This window comes from Salmo salar, chromosome 06, assembly GCF_965601325.2.
Source record: "Salmo salar chromosome 06, fSalSal1, whole genome shotgun sequence".
NCBI classification, from domain to species: domain Eukaryota; kingdom Metazoa; phylum Chordata; class Actinopteri; order Salmoniformes; family Salmonidae; genus Salmo; species Salmo salar.
Window position 1 is genome coordinate 11,569,743 of NC_138296.1, and position 21,000 is coordinate 11,590,742.

Consider the following 21,000-nt stretch of genomic DNA (forward strand, 5'->3'; position numbering starts at 1 on the left):
TAACAGGACTGTAGAGGTTTAGGAGGGGTAACATAACAGGACTGTAGAGGTGTAGGAGGGGTAACATAACAGGACTGTAGAGGTGTAGGAGGGGTAACATAACAGGACTGTAGAGGTGTAGGAGGGGTAACATAACAGGACTGTAGAGGTTTAGGAGGGGTAACATAACAACAGGACTGTAGAAGTGTAGGAGGGGTAACATAACAGGAATGTAGAGGTTTAGGAGGGGAAACATAACAGGACTGTAGAGGTGTAGGAGGGGTAACATAACAACAGGACTGTAGAGGTGTAGGAGGGGTAACATAACAGGACTGTAGAGGTGTAGGAGGGGTAACATAATAACAGGACTGTAGAGGTGTAGGAGGGGTATCATAACAGGACTGTAGAGGTTTAGGAGGGGTAACATAACAGGACTGTAGAAGTGTAGGAGGGGTAACATAACAGGACTGTAGAGGTTTAGGAGGGGAAACATAACAACAGGACTGTAGAGGTGTAGGAGGGGTAACATAACAGGACTGTAGAGGTTTAGGAGGGGTAACATAACAGGACTGTAGAGGTGTAGGAGGGGTAACATAACAGGACTGTAGAGGTTTAGGAGGGGTAACATAACAGGACTGTAGAGGTGTAGGAGGGGTAACATAACAACAGGACTGTAGAGGTTTAGGAGGGGTAACATAACAACATGATTGTAGAGGTTTAGGAGGGGTAACATAACAACAGGACTGTAGAGGTTTAGGAGGGGTAACATAACAGGACTTTAGAGGTGTAGGAGGGGTAACATAACAGGACTGTAGAGGTTTAGGAGGGGTAACATAACAGGACTGTAGAGGTTTAGGAGGGGTAACATAACAGGACTGTAGAGGTGTAGGAGGGGTAACATAACAGGACTTTAGAGGTGTAGGAGGGGTAACATAACAGGACTGTAGAGGTGTAGGAGGGGTAACATAACAGGACTGTAGAGGTGTTGGAGGGGTAACATAACAGGACTGTAGAGGTGTAGGAGGGGTAACATAACAGGACTGTAGAGGTGTAGGAGGGGTAACATAACAGGACTGTAGAGGTTTAGGAGGGGTAACATAACAGGACTGTAGAGGTTTAGGAGGGGTAACATAACAGGACTGTAGAGGTGTAGGAGGGGTAACATAACAACATGATTGTAGAGCTTTAGGAGGGGTAACATAACAGGACTGTAGAGGTGTAGGAGGGGTAACATAACAGGACTGTAGAGGTGTAGGAGGGGTAACATAACAACATGACTGTAGAGGTTTAGGAGGGGTAACATAACAACAGGATTGTAGAGGTTTAGGAGGGGTAACATAACAGGACTGTAGAGGTTTAGGAGGGGTAACATAACAGGACTGTAGAGGTGTAGGAGGGGTAACATAACAACATGATTGTAGAGCTTTAGGAGGGGTAACATAACAGGACTGTAGAGGTGTAGGAGGGGTAACATAACAGGACTGTAGAGGTGTAGGAGGGGTAACATAACAACATGACTGTAGAGGTTTAGGAGGGGTAACATAACAACAGGACTGTAGAGGTTTAGGAGGGGTAACATAACAGGACTGTAGAGGTTTAGGAGGGGTAACATAACAACAGGACTGTAGAGGTGTAGGAGGGGTAACATAACAACAGGACTGTAGAGTTTTAGGAGGGGTAACATAACAGGACTGTAGAGGTTTAGGAGGGGTAACATAACAACAGGACTGTAGAGTTTTAGGAGGGGTAACATAACAGGACTGTAGAGGTTTAGGAGGGGTAACATAACAGGACTGTAGAGGTTTAGGAGGGGTAACATAACAGGACTGTAGAGGTGTAGGAGGGGTAACATAACAGGACTGTAGAGGTGTTGGAGGGGTAACATAACAGGACTGTAGAGGTTTAGGAGGGGTAACATAACAGGACTGTAGAGGTGTAGGAGGGGTAACATAACAGGACTGTAGAGGTGTAGGAGGGGTAACATAACAGGACTGTAGAGGTGTAGGAGGGGTAACATAACAGGACTGTAGAGGTTTAGGAGGGGTAACATAACAACAGGACTGTAGAGGTTTAGGAGGGGTAACATAACAACAGGACTGTAGAGGTTTAGGAGGGGTAACTAAGCAGGACTGTAGAGGTTTAGGAGGGGTAACATAACAACAGGACTGTAGAAGTGTAGGAGGGGTAACATAACAGGAATGTAGAGGTTTAGGAGGGGAAACATAACAGGACTGTAGAGGTGTAGGAGGGGTAACATAACAACAGGACTGTAGAGGTGTAGGAGGGGTAACATAACAGGACTGTAGAGGTGTAGGAGGGGTAACATAATAACAGGACTGTAGAGGTGTAGGAGGGGTAACATAACAGGACTGTAGAGGTTTAGGAGGGGTAACATAACAGGACTGTAGAGGTTTAGGAGGGGTAACATAACAGGACTGTAGAAGTGTAGGAGGGGTAACATAACAGGACTGTAGAGGTTTAGGAGGGGTAACATAACAGGACTTTAGAGGTGTAGGAGGGGTAACTTAACAACAGGATTGTAGAGGTTTAGGAGGGGTAACATAACAGGACTGTAGAGGTGTAGGAGGGGTAACATAACAACAGGACTGTAGAGGTGTAGGAGGGGTAACATAACAGGACTGTAGAGGTGTAGGAGGGGTAACATAACAGGACTGTAGAGGTGTAGGAGGGGTAACATAACAACAGGACTGTAGAGGTTTAGGAGGGGTAACATAACAACATGATTGTAGAGGTTTAGGAGGGGTAACATAACAGGACTGTAGAAGTGTAGGAGGGGTAACTTAACAACAGGATTGTAGAGGTTTAGGAGGGGTAACATAACAGGACTGTAGAAGTGTAGGAGGGGTAACATAACAGGACTGTAGAGGTTTAGGAGGGGTAACATAACAACAGGATTGTAGAGGTTTAGGAGGGGTAACATAACAGGACTGTAGAAGTGTAGGAGGGGTAACTTAACAACAGGATTGTAGAGGTTTAGGAGGGGTAACATAACAGGACTGTGGAGGTGTAGGAGGGGTAACATAACAGGACTGTAGAGGTTTAGGAGGGGTAACATAACAACAGGATTGTAGAGGTTTAGGAGGGGTAACATAACAGGACTGTAGAGGTGTAGGAGGGGTAACATAACAACAGGACTGTAGAGGTTTAGGAGGGGTAACATAACAGGACTGTAGAGGTGTAGGAGGGGTAACATAACAGGACTGTGGAGGTGTAGGAGGGGTAACATAACAGGACTGTAGAGGTTTAGGAGGGGTAACATAACAACAGGACTGTAGAGGTTTAGGAGGGGTAACATAACAGGACTGTAGAGGTGTAGGAGGGGTAACATAACAACATGATTGTAGAGGTTTAGGAGGGGTAACATAACAGGACTGTAGAGGTGTAGGAGGGGTAACATAACAACAGGACTGTAGAGGTTTAGGAGGGGTAACATAACAGGACTGTAGAGGTGTAGGAGGGGTAACATAACAGGACTGTGGAGGTGTAGGAGGGGTAACATAACAGGACTGTAGAGGTTTAGGAGGGGTAACATAACAACAGGACTGTAGAGGTTTAGGAGGGGTAACATAACAGGACTGTAGAGGTTTAGGAGGGGTAACATAACAGGACTGTAGAGGTTTAGGAGGGGTAACATAACAACAGGATTGTAGAGGTTTAGGAGGGGTAACATAACAGGACTGTAGAGGTGTAGGAGGGGTAACATAACAACATGATTGTAGAGGTTTAGGAGGGGTAACATAACAGGACTGTAGAGGTTTAGGAGGGGTAACATAACAGGACTGTAGAGGTAAAGGAAGGGTAACATAACAACAGGATTGTAGAGGTTTAGGAGGGGTAACATAACAGGACTGTAGAGGTGTAGGAGCGGTAACATAACAGGACTGTAGAGGTTTAGGAGGGGTAACATAACAGGACTGTAGAGGTGTAGGAGGGGTAACATAACAGGACTGTAGAGGTGTAGGAGGGGTAACATAACAACAGGACTGTAGAGGTTTAGGAGGGGTAACATAACAGGACTGTAGAGGTGTAGGAGGGGTAATATAACAACAGGATTGTAGAGGTGTAGGAGGGGTAACATAACAGGACTGTAGAGGTTTAGGAGGGGTAACATAACAGGACTGTAGAGGTTTAGGAGGGGTAACATAACAGGATTGTAGAGGTTTAGGAGGGGTAACATAACAGGAGTGTAGAGGTGTAGGAGGGGTAACATAACAGGACTGTAGAGGTTTAGGAGGGGTAACATAACAGGACTGTAGAGGTGTAGGAGGGGTAACATAACAGGACTGTAGAGGTGTAGGAGGGGTAACATAACAGGACTGTAGAGGTTTAGGAAGGGTAACATAACAGGACTGTAGAGGTGTAGGAGGGGTACCACAACAGGACTGTAGAGATTTAGGAGGGGTAACATAACAACAGGATTGTAGAGGATTAGGAGGGGTAACATAACAGGACTGTAGAGGTTTAGGAGGGGTAACATAACAACAGGATTGTAGAGGTTTAGGAGGGGTAACATAACAGGACTGTAGAGGTTTAGGAGGGGTAACATAACAACAGGATTGTAGAGGTTTAGGAGGGGTAACATAACAACAGGACTGTAGAGGTTTAGGAGGGGTAACATAACAGGACTATAGAGGTTTAGGAGGGGTAACATAACAGGACTGTAGAGGTTTGGGAGGGGTAACATAACAACAGGACTGTAGAGGTGTAGGAGGGGTAACATAACAGGACTGTAGAGGTTTAGGAGGGGTAACATAACAGGACTGTAGAGGTGTAGGAGGGGTAACATAACAGGACTGTAGAGGTGTAGGAGGGGTAACATAACAACATGATTGTAGAGCTTTAGGAGGGGTAACATAACAGGACTGTAGAGGTGTAGGAGGGGTAACATAACAACAGGACTGTAGAGGTTTAGGAGGGGTAACATAACATGACTGTAGAGGTGTAGGAGGGGTAACATAACAACAGGACTGTAGAGGTTTAGGAGGGGTAACATAACAGGACTGTAGAGGTTTAGGAGGGGTAACATAACAATAGGACTGTAGAGGATTAGGAGGGGTAACATAACAGGACTGTAGAGGTTTAGGAGGGGTAACATAACAACAGGACTGTAGAGGTTTAGGAGGGGTAACATAACAGGACTGTAGAGGTTTAGGAGAGGTAACATAACAATAGGACTGTAGAGGTTTAGGAAGGGGTAACATAACAGGACTGTAGAGGTGTAGGAGGGGTAACATAACAGGACTGTAGAGGTGAAGGAGGGGTAACATAACAGGACTGTAGAGGTGTAGGGGGGTAACATAACAGGACTGTAGAGGTTTAGGAGGGGTAACATAACAACAGGACTGTAGAGGTGTAGGAGGGGTGACATAACAACAGGACTGTAGAGGTTTAGGAGGGGTAACATAACAACAGGATTGTAGAGGTGTAGGAGGGGTAACATAACAGGACTGTAGAGGTGTAGGAGGGGTAACATAACAGGACTGTGGAGGTGTAGGAGGGGTAACATAACAGGACTGTAGAGGTTTAGGAGGGGTAACATAACAACAGGATTGTAGAGGTTTAGGAGGGGTAACATAACAGGACTGTAGAGGTGTAGGAGGGGTAACATAACAACATGATTGTAGAGGTTTAGGAGGGGTAACATAACAGGACTGTAGAGGTGTAGGAGGGGTAACATAACAACAGGATTGTAGAGGTGTAACATAACAACAGGACTGTAGAGGTTTAGGAGGGGTAACAGAACAACAGGACTGTAGAGGTTTAGGAGGGGTAACATAACAACAGGACTGTAGAGGTTTAGGAGGGGTAACATAACAGGACTGTAGAGGTTTAGGAGGGGTAACATAACAGGACTGTAGAGGTAAAGGAAGGGTAACATAACAACAGGATTGTAGAGGTTTAGGAGGGGTAACATAACAGGACTGTAGAGGTGTAGGAGCGGTAACATAACAGGACTGTAGAGGTTTAGGAGGGGTAACATAACAGGACTGTAGAGGTGTAGGAGGGGTAACATAACAGGACTGTAGAGGTGTAGGAGGGGTAACATAACAACAGGACTGTAGAGGTGTAGGAGGGGTAACATAACAAAAGGACTGTAGAGGTTTAGGAGGGGTAACATAACAGGACTGTAGAGGTTTAGGAGGGGTAACATAACAGGACTGTAGGAGGGGTAACATAACAGGACTGTAGAGGTTTAGGAGGGGTAACATAACAGGATTGTAGAGGTTTAGGAGGGGTAACATAACAGGACTGTAGAGGTTTAGGAGGGGTAACATAACAACAGGATTGTAGAGGTTTAGGAGGGGTAACATAACAACAGGACTGTAGAGGTTTAGGAGGGGTAACATAACAGGACTATAGAGGTTTAGGAGGGGTAACATAACAACAGGACTGTAGAGGTGTAGGAGGGGTAACATAACAACAGGACTGTAGAGGTTTAGGAGGGGTAACATAACAACAGGACTGTAGAGGTTTAGGAGGGGTAACATAACAACAGGACTGTAGAGGTTTAGGAGGGGTAACAACAGGACTGTAGAGGTTTAGGAGGGGTAACATAACAACAGGACTGTAGAGGTTTAGGAGGGGTAACATAACAACAGGACTGTAGAGGTTTAGGAGGGGTAACAACAGGACTGTAGAGGTTTAGGAGGGGTAACATAACAACAGGACTGTAGAGGTTTAGGAGGGGTAACATAACATGACTGTAGAGGTGTAGGAGGGGTAACATAACAGGACTGTAGAGGTTTAGGAGGGGTAACATAACAGGACTGTAGAGGTTTGGGAGGGGTAACATAACAACAGGACTGTAGAGGTGTAGGAGGGGTAACATAACAGGACTGTAGAGGTTTAGGAGGGGTAACATAACAGGACTGTAGAGGTGTAGGAGGGGTAACATAACAGGACTGTAGAGGTGTAGGAGGGGTAACATAACAACAGGACTGTAGAGGTTTAGGAGGGGTAACATAACATGACTGTAGAGGTGTAGGAGGGGTAACATAACAACAGGACTGTAGAGGTTTAGGAGGGGTAACATAACAGGACTGTAGAGGTTTAGGAGGGGTAACATAAAAATAGGACTGTAGAGGATTAGGAGGGGTAACATAACAGGACTGTAGAGGTTTAGGAGGGGTAACATAACAACAGGACTTTAGAGGTTTAGGAGGGGTAACATAACAGGACTGTAGAGGTTTAGGAGAGAAAACATAACAATAGGACTGTAGAGGTTTAGGAAGGGGTAACATAACAGGACTGTAGAGGTGTAGGAGGGGTAACATAACAGGACTGTAGAGGTGAAGGAGGGGTAACATAACAGGACTGTAGAGGTGTAGGGGGGTAACATAACAGGACTGTAGAGGTTTAGGAGGGGTAACATAACAACAGGACTGTAGAGGTGTAGGAGGGGTAACATAACAACAGGACTGTAGAGGTTTAGGAGGGGTAACATAACAACAGGATTGTAGAGGTGTAGGAGGGGTAACATAACAGGACTGTAGAGGTGTAGGAGGGGTAACATAACAGGACTGTGGAGGTGTAGGAGGGGTAACATAACAGGACTGTAGAGGTTTAGGAGGGGTAACATAACAACAGGATTGTAGAGGTTTAGGAGGGGTAACATAACAGGACTGTAGAGGTGTAGGAGGGGTAACATAACAACATGATTGTAGAGGTTTAGGAGGGGTAACATAACAACAGGATTGTAGAGGTGTAACATAACAACAGGACTGTAGAGGTTTAGGAGGGGTAACAGAACAACAGGACTGTAGAGGTTTAGGAGGGGTAACATAACAACAGGACTGTAGAGGTTTAGGAGGGGTAACATAACAGGACTGTAGAGGTTTAGGAGGGGTAACATAACAGGACTGTAGAGGTAAAGGAAGGGTAACATAACAACAGGATTGTAGAGGTTTAGGAGGGGTAACATAACAGGACTGTAGAGGTGTAGGAGCGGTAACATAACAGGACTGTAGAGGTTTAGGAGGGGTAACATAACAGGACTGTAGAGGTGTAGGAGGGGTAACATAACAGGACTGTAGAGGTGTAGGAGGGGTAACATAACAACAGGACTGTAGAGGTGTAGGAGGGGTAACATAACAAAAGGACTGTAGAGGTTTAGGAGGGGTAACATAACAGGACTGTAGAGGTTTAGGAGGGGTAACATAACAGGACTGTAGGAGGGGTAACATAACAGGACTGTAGAGGTTTAGGAGGGGTAACATAACAGGATTGTAGAGGTTTAGGAGGGGTAACATAACAGGACTGTAGAGGTTTAGGAGGGGTAACATAACAGGACTGTAGAGGTGTAGGAGGGGTAACATAACAAGACTGTAGAGGTGTAGGAGGGGTAACATAACAACAGGACTGTAGAGGTTTAGGAGGGGTAACATAACAGGACTGTAGAGGTGTAGGAGGGGTAACATAACAGGACTGTAGAGGTTTAGGAGGGGTAACATAACAGGACTGTAGAGGTGTAGGAGGGGTAACATAACAGGACTGTAGAGGTGTAGGAGGGGTAACATAACAGGACTGTAGAGGTTTAGGAGGGGTAACATAACAGGACTGTAGAGGTGTAGGAGGGGTAACACAACAGGACTGTAGAGATTTAGGAGGGGTAACATAACAACAGGACTGTAGAGGTTTAGGAGGGGTAACATAACAGGATTGTAGAGGTTTAGGAGGGGTAACATAACAGGATTGTAGAGGTTTAGGAGGGGTAACATAACAACAGGATTGTAGAGGTTTAGGAGGGGTAACATAACAACAGGACTGTAGAGGTTTAGGAGGGGTAACATAACAGGACTATAGAGGTTTAGGAGGGGTAACATAACAGGATTGTAGAGGTGTAGGAGGGGTAACATAACAGGACTGTAGAGGTTTAGGAGGGGTAACATAACAGGACTGTAGAGGTTTAGGAGGGGTAACATAACAACAGGACTGTAGAGGTTTAGGAGGGGTAACACAACAGGACTGTAGAGGTTTAGGAGGGGTAACATAACAGGACTGTAGAGGTTTAGGAGGGGTAACATAACAGGACTGTAGAGGTTTAGGAGGGGTAACATAACAGGACTGTAGAGGTTTCGGAGGGGTAACATAACAGGACTGTAGAGGTATAGGAGGGGTAACATAACATGACTGTAGAGGTTTAGGAGGGGTAACATAACAGGACTGTAGAGGTTTAGGAGGGGTAACATAACAGGACTGTAGAGGTTTAGGGGGGGTAACATAACAGGACTGTAGAGGTTTAGGAGGGGTAACATAACAGGACTGTAGAGGTGTAGGAGGGGTAACACAACAGGACTGTAGAGATTTAGGAGGGGTAATATAACAACAGGATTGTAGAGGTTTAGGAGGGGTAACATAACAGGACTGTAGAGGTTTAGGAGGGGTAACATAACAACAGGACTGTAGAGGTTTAGGAGGGGTAACATAACAAGACTGTAGAGATGTAGGAGGGGTAACATAACAACAGGACTGTAGAGGTTTAGGAGGGGTAACATAACAGGACTGTAGAGGTGTAGGAGGGGTAACATAACAGGACTGTAGAGGTTTAGGAGGGGTAACATAACAGGACTGTAGAGGTGTAGGAGGGGTAACATAACAGGACTGTAGAGGTGTAGGAGGGGTAACATAACAGGACTGTAGAGGTTTAGGAGGGGTAACATAACAGGACTGTAGAGGTGTAGGAGGGGTAACACAACAGGACTGTAGAGATTTAGGAGGGGTAACATAACAACAGGACTGTAGAGGTTTAGGAGGGGTAACATAACAGGACTATAGAGGTTTAGGAGGGGTAACATAACAGGATTGTAGAGGTGTAGGAGGGGTAACATAACAGGACTGTAGAGCTTTAGGAGGGGTAACATAACAGGACTGTAGAGGTTTAGGAGGGGTAACATAACAACAGGACTGTAGAGGTTTAGGAGGGGTAACATAACAGGACTGTAGAGGTTTAGGAGAGGTAACATAACAATAGGACTGTAGAGGTTTAGGAAGGGGTAACATAACAGGACTGTAGAGGTGTAGGAGGGGTAACATAACAGGACTGTAGAGGTGAAGGAGGGGTAACATAACAGGACTGTAGAGGTGTAGGGGGGTAACATAACAGGACTGTAGAGGTTTAGCAGGGGTAACATAACAACAGGACTGTAGAGGTGTAGGAGGGGTGACATAACAACAGGACTGTAGAGGTTTAGGAGGGGTAACATAACAACAGGATTGTAGAGGTGTAGGAGGGGTAACATAACAGGACTGTAGAGGTGTAGGAGGGGTAACATAACAGGACTGTGGAGGTGTAGGAGGGGTAACATAACAGGACTGTAGAGGTTTAGGAGGGGTAACATAACAACAGGATTGTAGAGGTTTAGGAGGGGTAACATAACAGGACTGTAGAGGTGTAGGAGGGGTAACATAACAACATGATTGTAGAGGTTTAGGAGGGGTAACATAACAACAGGATTGTAGAGGTGTAACATAACAACAGGACTGTAGAGGTTTAGGAGGGGTAACAGAACAACAGGACTGTAGAGGTTTAGGAGGGGTAACATAACAGGACTGTAGAGGTTTAGGAGGGGTAACATAACAGGACTGTAGAGGTAAAGGAAGGGTAACATAACAACAGGATTGTAGAGGTTTAGGAGGGGTAACATAACAGGACTGTAGAGGTGTAGGAGCGGTAACATAACAGGACTGTAGAGGTTTAGGAGGGGTAACATAACAGGACTGTAGAGGTGTAGGAGGGGTAACATAACAGGACTGTAGAGGTTTAGGAGGGGTAACATAACAACAGGACTGTAAAGGTGTAGGAGGGGTAACATAACAACAGGACTGTAGAGGTGAAGGAGGGGTAACATAACAGGACTGTAGAGGTGTAGGGGGGTAACATAACAACAGGACTGTAGAGGTGTAGGAGGGGTGACATAACAACAGGACTGTAGAGGTTTAGGAGGGGTAACATAACAACAGGATTGTAGAGGTGTAGGAGGGGTGACATAACAACAGGACTGTAGAGGTTTAGGAGGGGTAACATAACAACAGGATTGTAGAGGTGTAGGAGGGGTAACATAACAGGACTGTAGAGGTGTAGGAGGGGTAACATAACAGGACTGTGGAGGTGTAGGAGGGGTAACATAACAGGACTGTAGAGGTTTAGGAGGGGTAACATAACAACAGGATTGTAGAGGTTTAGGAGGGGTAACATAACAGGACTGTAGAGGTGTAACATAACAACAGGACTGTAGAGGTTTAGGAGGGGTAACAGAACAACAGGACTGTAGAGGTTTAGGAGGGGTAACATAACAACAGGACTGTAGAGGTTTAGGAGGGGTAACATAACAGGACTGTAGAGGTTTAGGAGGGGTAACATAACAGGACTGTAGAGGTAAAGGAAGGGTAACATAACAACAGGATTGTAGAGGTTTAGGAGGGGTAACATAACAGGACTGTAGAGGTGTAGGAGGGGTAACATAACAGGACTGTAGAGGTGTAGGAGGGGTAACATAACAACAGGACTGTAGAGGTGTAGGAGGGGTAACATAACAACAGGACTGTAGAGGTTTAGGAGGGGTAACATAACAGGACTGTAGAGGTTTAGGAGGGGTAACATAACAGGACTGTAGGAGGGGTAACATAACAGGACTGTAGAGGTTTAGGAGGGGTAACATAACAGGACTGTAGAGGTGTAGGAGGGGTAACATAACAGGACTGTAGAGGTTTAGGAGGGGTAATATAACAACAGGATTGTAGAGGTTTAGGAGGGGTAACATAACAGGACTGTAGAGGTTTAGGAGGGGTAACATAACAACAGGACTGTAGAGGTTTAGGAGGGGTAACATAACAAGACTGTAGAGGTGTAGGAGGGGTAACATAACAACAGGACTGTAGAGGTTTAGGAGGGGTAACATAACAGGACTGTAGAGGTGTAGGAGGGGTAACATAACAGGACTGTAGAGGTTTAGGAGGGGTAACATAACAGGACTGTAGAGGTGTAGGAGGGGTAACATAACAGGACTGTAGAGGTGTAGGAGGGGTAACATAACAGGACTGTAGAGGTTTAGGAGGGGTAACATAACAGGACTGTAGAGGTGTAGGAGGGGTAACACAACAGGACTGTAGAGATTTAGGAGGGGTAACATAACAACAGGACTGTAGAGGTTTAGGAGGGGTAACATAACAGGATTGTAGAGGTTTAGGAGGGGTAACATAACAGGATTGTAGAGGTTTAGGAGGGGTAACATAACAACAGGATTGTAGAGGTTTAGGAGGGGTAACATAACAACAGGACTGTAGAGGTTTAGGAGGGGTAACATAACAGGACTATAGAGGTTTAGGAGGGGTAACATAACAGGATTGTAGAGGTGTAGGAGAGGTAACATAACAGGACTGTAGAGCTTTAGGAGGGGTAACATAACAGGACTGTAGAGGTTTAGGAGGGGTAACATAACAGGACTGTAGAGGTGTAGGAGGGGTAACATAACAACAGGATTGTAGAGGTTTAGGAGGGGTAACATAACAACAGGATTGTAGAGGTTTAGGAGGGATAACATAACAGGACTATAGAGGTTTAGGAGTGGTAACATAACAAGACTAGAGGTTTAGGAGGGGTAACATAACAACAGGACTGTAGAGGTTTAGGAGGGGTAACACAACAGGACTGTAGAGGTTTAGGAGGGGTAACATAACAGGACTGTAGAGGTTTAGGAGGGGTAACATAACAGGACTGTAGAGGTTTAGGAGGGGTAACATAACAGGACTGTAGAGGTTTCGGAGGGGTAACATAACAGGACTGTAGAGGTATAGGAGGGGTAACATAACATGACTGTAGAGGTTTAGGAGGGGTAACATAACAGGACTGTAGAGGTTTAGGAGGGGTAACATAACAGGACTGTAGAGGTTTAGGGGGGGTAACATAACAGGACTGTAGAGGTTTAGGAGGGGTAACATAACAGGACTGTAGAGGTGTAGGAGGGGTAACACAACAGGACTGTAGAGATTTAGGAGGGGTAATATAACAACAGGATTGTAGAGGTTTAGGAGGGGTAACATAACAGGACTGTAGAGGTTTAGGAGGGGTAACATAACAACAGGACTGTAGAGGTTTAGGAGGGGTAACATAACAAGACTGTAGAGGTTTAGGAGGGGTAACATAACAGGACTGTAGAGGTGTAGGAGGGGTAACATAACAGGACTGTAGAGGTTTAGGAGGGGTAACATAACAGGACTGTAGAGGTGTAGGAGGGGTAACATAACAGGACTGTAGAGGTGTAGGAGGGGTAACATAACAGGACTGTAGAGGTTTAGTAGGGGTAACATAACAGGACTGTAGAGGTGTAGGAGGGGTAACACAACAGGACTGTAGAGATTTAGGAGGGGTAACATAACAACAGGACTGTAGAGGTTTAGGAGGGGTAACATAACAGGATTGTAGAGGTTTAGGAGGGGTAACATAACAGGATTGTAGAGGTTTAGGAGGGGTAACATAACAACAGGATTGTAGAGGTTTAGGAGGGGTAACATAACAACAGGACTGTAGAGGTTTAGGAGGGGTAACATAACAGGACTATAGAGGTTTAGGAGGGGTAACATAACAGGATTGTAGAGGTGTAGGAGGGGTAACATAACAGGACTGTAGAGCTTTAGGAGGGGTAACATAACAGGACTGTAGAGGTTTAGGAGGGGTAACATAACAGGACTGTAGAGGTGTAGGAGGGGTAACATAACAACAGGATTGTAGAGGTTTAGGAGGGGTAACATAACAACAGGATTGTAGAGGTTTAGGAGGGGTAACATAACAGGACTATAGAGGTTTAGGAGGGGTAACATAACAAGACTAGAGGTTTAGGAGGGGTAACATAACAGGACTGTAGAGGTTTAGGAGGGGTAACATAACAGGACTGTAGAGGTTTAGGAGGGGTAACATAACAACAGGACTGTAGAGGTTTAGGAGGGGTAACACAACAGGACTGTAGAGGTTTAGGAGGGGTAACATAACAGGACTGTAGAGGTTTAGGAGGGGTAACATAACAGGACTGTAGAGGTTTAGGAGGGGTAAGATAACAGGACTGTAGAGGTTTCGGAGGGGTAACATAACAGGACTGTAGAGGTATAGGAGGGGTAACATAACATGACTGTAGAGGTTTAGGAGGGGTAACATAACAGGACTGTAGAGGTGTAGGAGGGGTAACAAAACAGGACTGTAGAGGTTTAGGAGGGGTAACATAACAGGACTGTAGAGGTTTAGGAGGGGTAACATAACAGGACTGTAGAGGTTTAGGAGGGGTAACATAACAACAGGACTAGAGGTTTAGGAAGGGTAACATAACAACAGGACTGTAGAGGTTTAGGAGGGGTAACATAACAACAGGACTGTAGAGGTTTAGGAGGGGTAACATAACAGGACTGTAGAGGTTTGGGAGGGGTAACATAACAGGACTGTAGAGGTTTAGGAGGGGTAACATAACAACAGGACTGTAGAGGTTTAGGAGGGGTAACATAACAGGACTATAGAGGTTTAGGAGGGGTAACATAACAGGACTGTAGAGGTTTAGGAGGGGTAACATAACAGGACTGTAGAGGTGTAGGAGGGGTAACATAACAGGACTGTAGAGGTGTAGGAGGGGTAACATAACAGGACTGTAGAGGTGTAGGAGGGGTAACATAACAGGACTGTAGAGGTTTAGGAGGGGTACCACAACAGGACTGTAGAGATTTAGGAGGGGTAACATAACAACAGGATTGTAGAGGTTTAGGAGGGGTAACATAACAGGACTGTAGAGGTTTAGGAGGGGTAACATAACAACAGGATTGTAGAGGTTTAGGAGGGGTAACATAACAGGACTGTAGAGGTTTAGGAGGGGTAACATAACAACAGGATTGTAGAGGTTTAGGAGGGGTAACATAACAACAGGACTGTAGAGGTTTAGGAGGGGTAACATAACAGGACTATAGAGGTTTAGGAGGGGTAACATAACAGGACTGTAGATGTTTGGGAGGGGTAACATAACAACAGGACTGTAGAGGTGTAGGAGGGGTAACATAACAGGACTGTAGAGGTTTAGGAGGGGTAACATAACAGGACTGTAGAGGTGTAGGAGGGGTAACATAACAGGACTGTAGAGGTTTAGGAGGGGTAACATAACAGGACTGTAGAGGTGTAGGAGGGGTAACATAACAACATGATTGTAGAGCTTTAGGAGGGGTAACATAACAGGACTGTAGAGGTGTAGGAGGGGTAACATAACAACAGGACTGTAGAGGTTTAGGAGGGGTAACATAACATGACTGTAGAGGTGTAGGAGGGGTAACATAACAACAGGACTGTAGAGGTTTAGGAGGGGTAACATAACAGGACTGTAGAGGTTTAGGAGGGGTAACATAACAATAGGACTGTAGAGGATTAGGAGGGGTAACATAACAGGACTGTAGAGGTTTAGGAGGGGTAACATAACAACAGGACTGTAGAGGTTTAGGAGGGGTAACATAACAGGACTGTAGAGGTTTAGGAGAGGTAACATAACAATAGGACTGTAGAGGTTTAGGAAGGGGTAACATAACAGGACTGTAGAGGTGTAGGAGGGGTAACATAACAGGACTGTAGAGGTGAAGGAGGGGTAACATAACAGGACTGTAGAGGTGTAGGGGGGTAACATAACAGGACTGTAGAGGTTTAGGAGGGGTAACATAACAACAGGACTGTAGAGGTGTAGGAGGGGTAACATAACAGGACTGTAGAGGTGTAGGAGGGGTAACATAACAACAGGACTGTAGTGGTGTAGGAGGGGTGACATAACAACAGGACTGTAGAGGTGTAGGAGGGGTAACATAACAGGACTGTAGAGGTGTAGGAGGGGTAACATAACAGGACTGTGGAGGTGTAGGAGGGGTAACATAACAGGACTGTAGAGGTTTAGGAGGGGTAACATAACAACAGGATTGTAGAGGTTTAGGAGGGGTAACATAACAGGACTGTAGAGGTGTAGGAGGGGTAACATAACAACATGATTGTAGAGGTTTAGGAGGGGTAACATAACAACAGGATTGTAGAGGTGTAACATAACAACAGGACTGTAGAGGTTTAGGAGGGGTAACAGAACAACAGGACTGTAGAGGTTTAGGAGGGGTAACATAACAGGACTGTAGAGGTTTAGGAGGGGTAACATAACAGGACTGTAGAGGTTTAGGAGGGGTAACATAACAGGACTGTAGAGGTTTAGGAGGGGTAACATAACAGGACTGTAGAGGTTTAGGAGGGGTAACATAACAGGACTGTAGAGGTAAAGGAAGGGTAACATAACAACAGGATTGTAGAGGTTTAGGAGGGGTAACATAAAAGGACTGTAGAGGTGTAGGAGCGGTAACATAACAGGACTGTAGAGGTTTAGGAGGGGTAACATAACAGGACTGTAGAGGTGTAGGAGGGGTAACATAACAGGACTGTAGAGGTGTAGGAGGGGTAACATAACAACAGGACTGTAGAGGTGTAGGAGGGGTAACATAACAACAGGACTGTAGAGGTTTAGGAGGGGTAACATAACAGGACTGTAGAGGTTTAGGAGGGGTAACATAACAGGACTGTAGGAGGGGTAACATAACAGGACTGTAGAGGTTTAGGAGGGGTAACATAACAGGACTGTAGAGGTTTAGGAGGGGTAACATAACAGGACTGTAGAGGTGTAGGAGGGGTAACATAACAGGACTGTAGAGGTGTAGGAGGGGTAACATAACACGACTGTAGAGGTTTAGGAGGGGTAACATAACAGGACTGTAGAGGTGTAGGAGGGGTAACACAACAGGACTGTAGAGATTTAGGAGGGGTAACATAACAACAGGACTGTAGAGGTTTAGGAGGGGTAACATAACAGGATTGTAGAGGTTTAGGAGGGGTAACATAACAGGATTGTAGAGGTTTAGGAGGGATAACATAACAACAGGATTGTAGAGGTTTAGGAGGGGTAACATAACAACAGGACTGTAGAGGTTTAGGAGGGGTAACATAACAGGACTATAGAGGTTTAGGAGGGGTAACATAACAGGATTGTAGAGGTGTAGGAGGGGTAACATAACAAGACTAGAGGTTTAGGAGGGGTAACATAACAGGACTGTAGAGGTTTAGGAGGGGTAACATAACAGGACTGTAGAGGTTTAGGAGGGGTAACATAACAACAGGACTGTAGAGGTTTAGGAGGGGTAACACAACAGGACTGTAGAGGTTTAGGAGGGGTAACATAACAGGACTGTAGAGGTTTAGGAGGGGTAACATAACAGGACTGTAGAGGTTTAGGAGGGGTAACATAACAGGACTGTAGAGGTTTCGGAGGGGTAACATAACAGGACTGTAGAGGTATAGGAGGGGTAACATAACATGACTGTAGAGGTTTAGGAGGGGTAACATAACAGGACTGTAGAGGTTTAGGAGGGGTAACATAACAGGACTGTAGAGGTTTAGGGGGGGTAACATAACAGGACTGTAGAGGTTTAGGAGGGGTAACATAACAGGACTGTAGAGGTGTAGGAGGGGTAACACAACAGGACTGTAGAGATTTAGGAGGGGTAATATAACAACAGGATTGTAGAGGTTTAGGAGGGGTAACATAACAGGACTGTAGAGGTTTAGGAGGGGTAACATAACAACAGGACTGTAGAGGTTTAGGAGGGGTAACATAACAAGACTGTAGAGATGTAGGAGGGGTAACATAACAACAGGACTGTAGAGGTTTAGGAGGGGTAACATAACAGGACTGTAGAGGTGTAGGAGGGGTAACATAACAGGACTGTAGAGGTTTAGGAGGGGTAACATAACAGGACTGTAGAGGTGTAGGAGGGGTAATATAACAACAGGATTGTAGAGGTTTAGGAGGGGTAACATAACAGGACTGTAGAGGTGTAGGAGGGGTAACATAACAGGACTGTAGAGGTTTAGGAGGGGTAACATAACAGGACTGTAGAGGTGTAGGAGGGGTAACATAACAGGACTGTAGAGGTGTAGGAGGGGTAACATAACAGGACTGTAGAGGTTTAGGAAGGGTAACATAACAGGACTGTAGAGGTGTAGGAGGCGTACCACAACAGGACTGTAGAGATTTAGGAGGGGTAACATAACAGGACTGTAGAGGTTTAGGAGGGGTAACATAACAACAGGATTGTAGAGGTTTAGGAGGGGTAACATAACAGGACTGTAGAGGTTTAGGAGGGGTAACATAACAACAGGACTGTAGAGGTTTAGGAGGGGTAACATAACAACAGGATTGTAGAGGTTTAGGAGGGGTAACATAACAGGACTGTAGAGGTTTAGGAGGGGTAACATAACAACAGGATTGTAGAGGTTTAGGAGGGGTAACATAACAACAGGACTGTAGAGGTTTAGGAGGGGTAACATAACAGGACTATAGAGGTTTAGGAGGGGTAACATAACAGGACTGTAGAGGTTTGGGAGGGGTAACATAACAACAGGACTGTAGAGGTGTAGGAGGGGTAACATAACAGGACTGTAGAGGTTTAGGAGGGGTAACATAACAGGACTGTAGAGGTGTAGGAGGGGTAACATAACAGGACTGTAGAGGTTTAGGAGGGGTAACATAACAGGACTGTAGAGGTGTAGGAGGGGTAACATAACAACATGATTGTAGAGCTTTAGGAGGGGTAACATAACAGGACTGTAGAGGTGTAGGAGGGGTAACATAACAGGACTGTAGAGGTGTAGGAGGGGTAACATAACATGACTGTAGAGGTGTAGGAGGGGTAACATAACAACAGGACTGTAGAGGTTTAGGAGGGGTAACATAACAGGACTGTAGAGGTTTAGGAGGGGTAACATAACAATAGGACTGTAGAGGATTAGGAGGGGTAACATAACAGGACTGTAGAGGTTTAGGAGGGGTAACATAACAACAGGACTGTAGAGGTTTAGGAGGGGTAACATAACAGGACTGTAGAGGTTTAGGAGAGGTAACATAACAATAGGACTGTAGAGGTTTAGGAAGGGGTAACATAACAGGACTGTAGAGGTGTAGGAGGGGTAACATAACAGGACTGTAGAGGTGAAGGAGGGGTAACATAACAGGACTGTAGAGGTGTAGGGGGGTAACATAACAGGACTGTAGAGGTTTAGGAGGGGTAACATAACAACAGGACTGTAGAGGTGTAGGAGGGGTGACATAACAGGACTGTAGAGGTGTAGGAGGGGTAACATAACAGGACTGTGGAGGTGTAGGAGGGGTAACATAACAGGACTGTAGAGGTTTAGGAGGGGTAACATAACAACAGGATTGTAGAGGTTTAGGAGGGGTAACATAACAGGACTGTAGAGGTGTAGGAGGGGTAACATAACAACATGATTGTAGAGGTTTAGGAGGGGTAACATAACAACAGGATTGTAGAGGTGTAACATAACAACAGGACTGTAGAGGTTTAGGAGGGGTAACAGAACAACAGGACTGTAGAGGTTTAGGAGGGGTAACATAACAACAGGACTGTAGAGGTTTAGGAGGGGTAACATAACAGGACTGTAGAGGTTTAGGAGGGGTAACATAACAGGACTGTAGAGGTAAAGGAAGGGTAACATAACAACAGGATTGTAGAGGTTTAGGAGGGGTAACATAACAGGACTGTAGAGGTGTAGGAGCGGTAACATAACAGGACTGTAGAGGTTTAGGAGGGGTAACATAACAGGACTGTAGAGGTGTAGGAGGGGTAACATAACAGGACTGTAGAGGTGTAGGAGGGGTAACATAACAACAGGACTGTAGAGGTGTAGGAGGGGTAACATAACAACAGGACTGTAGAGGTTTAGGAGGGGTAACATAACAGGACTGTAGAGGTTTAGGAGGGGTAACATAACAGGACTGTAGGAGGGGTAACATAACAGGACTGTAGAGGTTTAGGAGGGGTAACATAACAGGACTGTAGAGGTGTAGGAGGGGTAACACAACAGGACTGTAGAGATTTAGGAGGGGTAATATAACAACAGGATTGTAGAGGTTTAGGAGGGGTAACATAACAGGACTGTAGAGGTTTAGGAGGGGTAACATAACAACAGGACTGTAGAGGTTTAGGAGGGGTAACATAACAAGACTGTAGAGGTGTAGGAGGGGTAACATAACAACAGGACTGTAGAGGTTTAGGAGGGGTAACATAACAGGACTGTAGAGGTGTAGGAGGGGTAACATAACAGGACTGTAGAGGTTTAGGAGGGGTAACATAACAGGACTGTAGAGGTGTAGGAGGGGTAACATAACAGGACTGTAGAGGTGTAGGAGGGGTAACATAACAGGACTGTAGAGGTTTAGGAGGGGTAACATAACAGGACTGTAGAGGTGTAGGAGGGGTAACACAACAGGACTGTAGAGGTTTAGGAGGGGTAACATAACAACAGGACTGTAGAGGTTTAGGAGGGGTAACATAACAGGACTGTAGAGGTTTAGGAGGGGTAACATAACAGGATTGTAGAGGTTTAGGAGGGGTAACATAACAACAGGATTGTAGAGGTTTAGGAGGGGTAACATAACAACAGGACTGTAGAGGTTTAGGAGGGGTAACATAACAGGACTATAGAGGTTTAGGAGGGGTAACATAACAGGACTTGTAGAGGTTTAGGAGGGGTAACATAACAGGACTGTAGAGGTTTAGGAGGGGTAACATAACAGGACTGTAGAGGTTTAGGAGGGGTAACATAACAGGACTGTAGAGGTGTAGGAGGGGTAACATAACAACAGGACTGTAGAGGTTTAGGAGGGGTAACATAACAGGACTGTAGAGGTTTAGGAGGGGTAACATAACAGGACTTAGAGGTTTAGGAGGGGTAACATAACAGGACTGTAGAGGTTTAGGAGGGGTAACATAACAGGACTGTAGAGGTTTAGGAGGGGTAACATAACAACAGGACTGTAGAGGTTTAGGAGGGGTAACACAACAGGACTGTAGAGGTTTAGGAGGGGTAACATAACAGGACTGTAGAGGTTTAGGAGGGGTAACATAACAGGACTGTAGAGGTTTAGGAGGGGTAACATAACA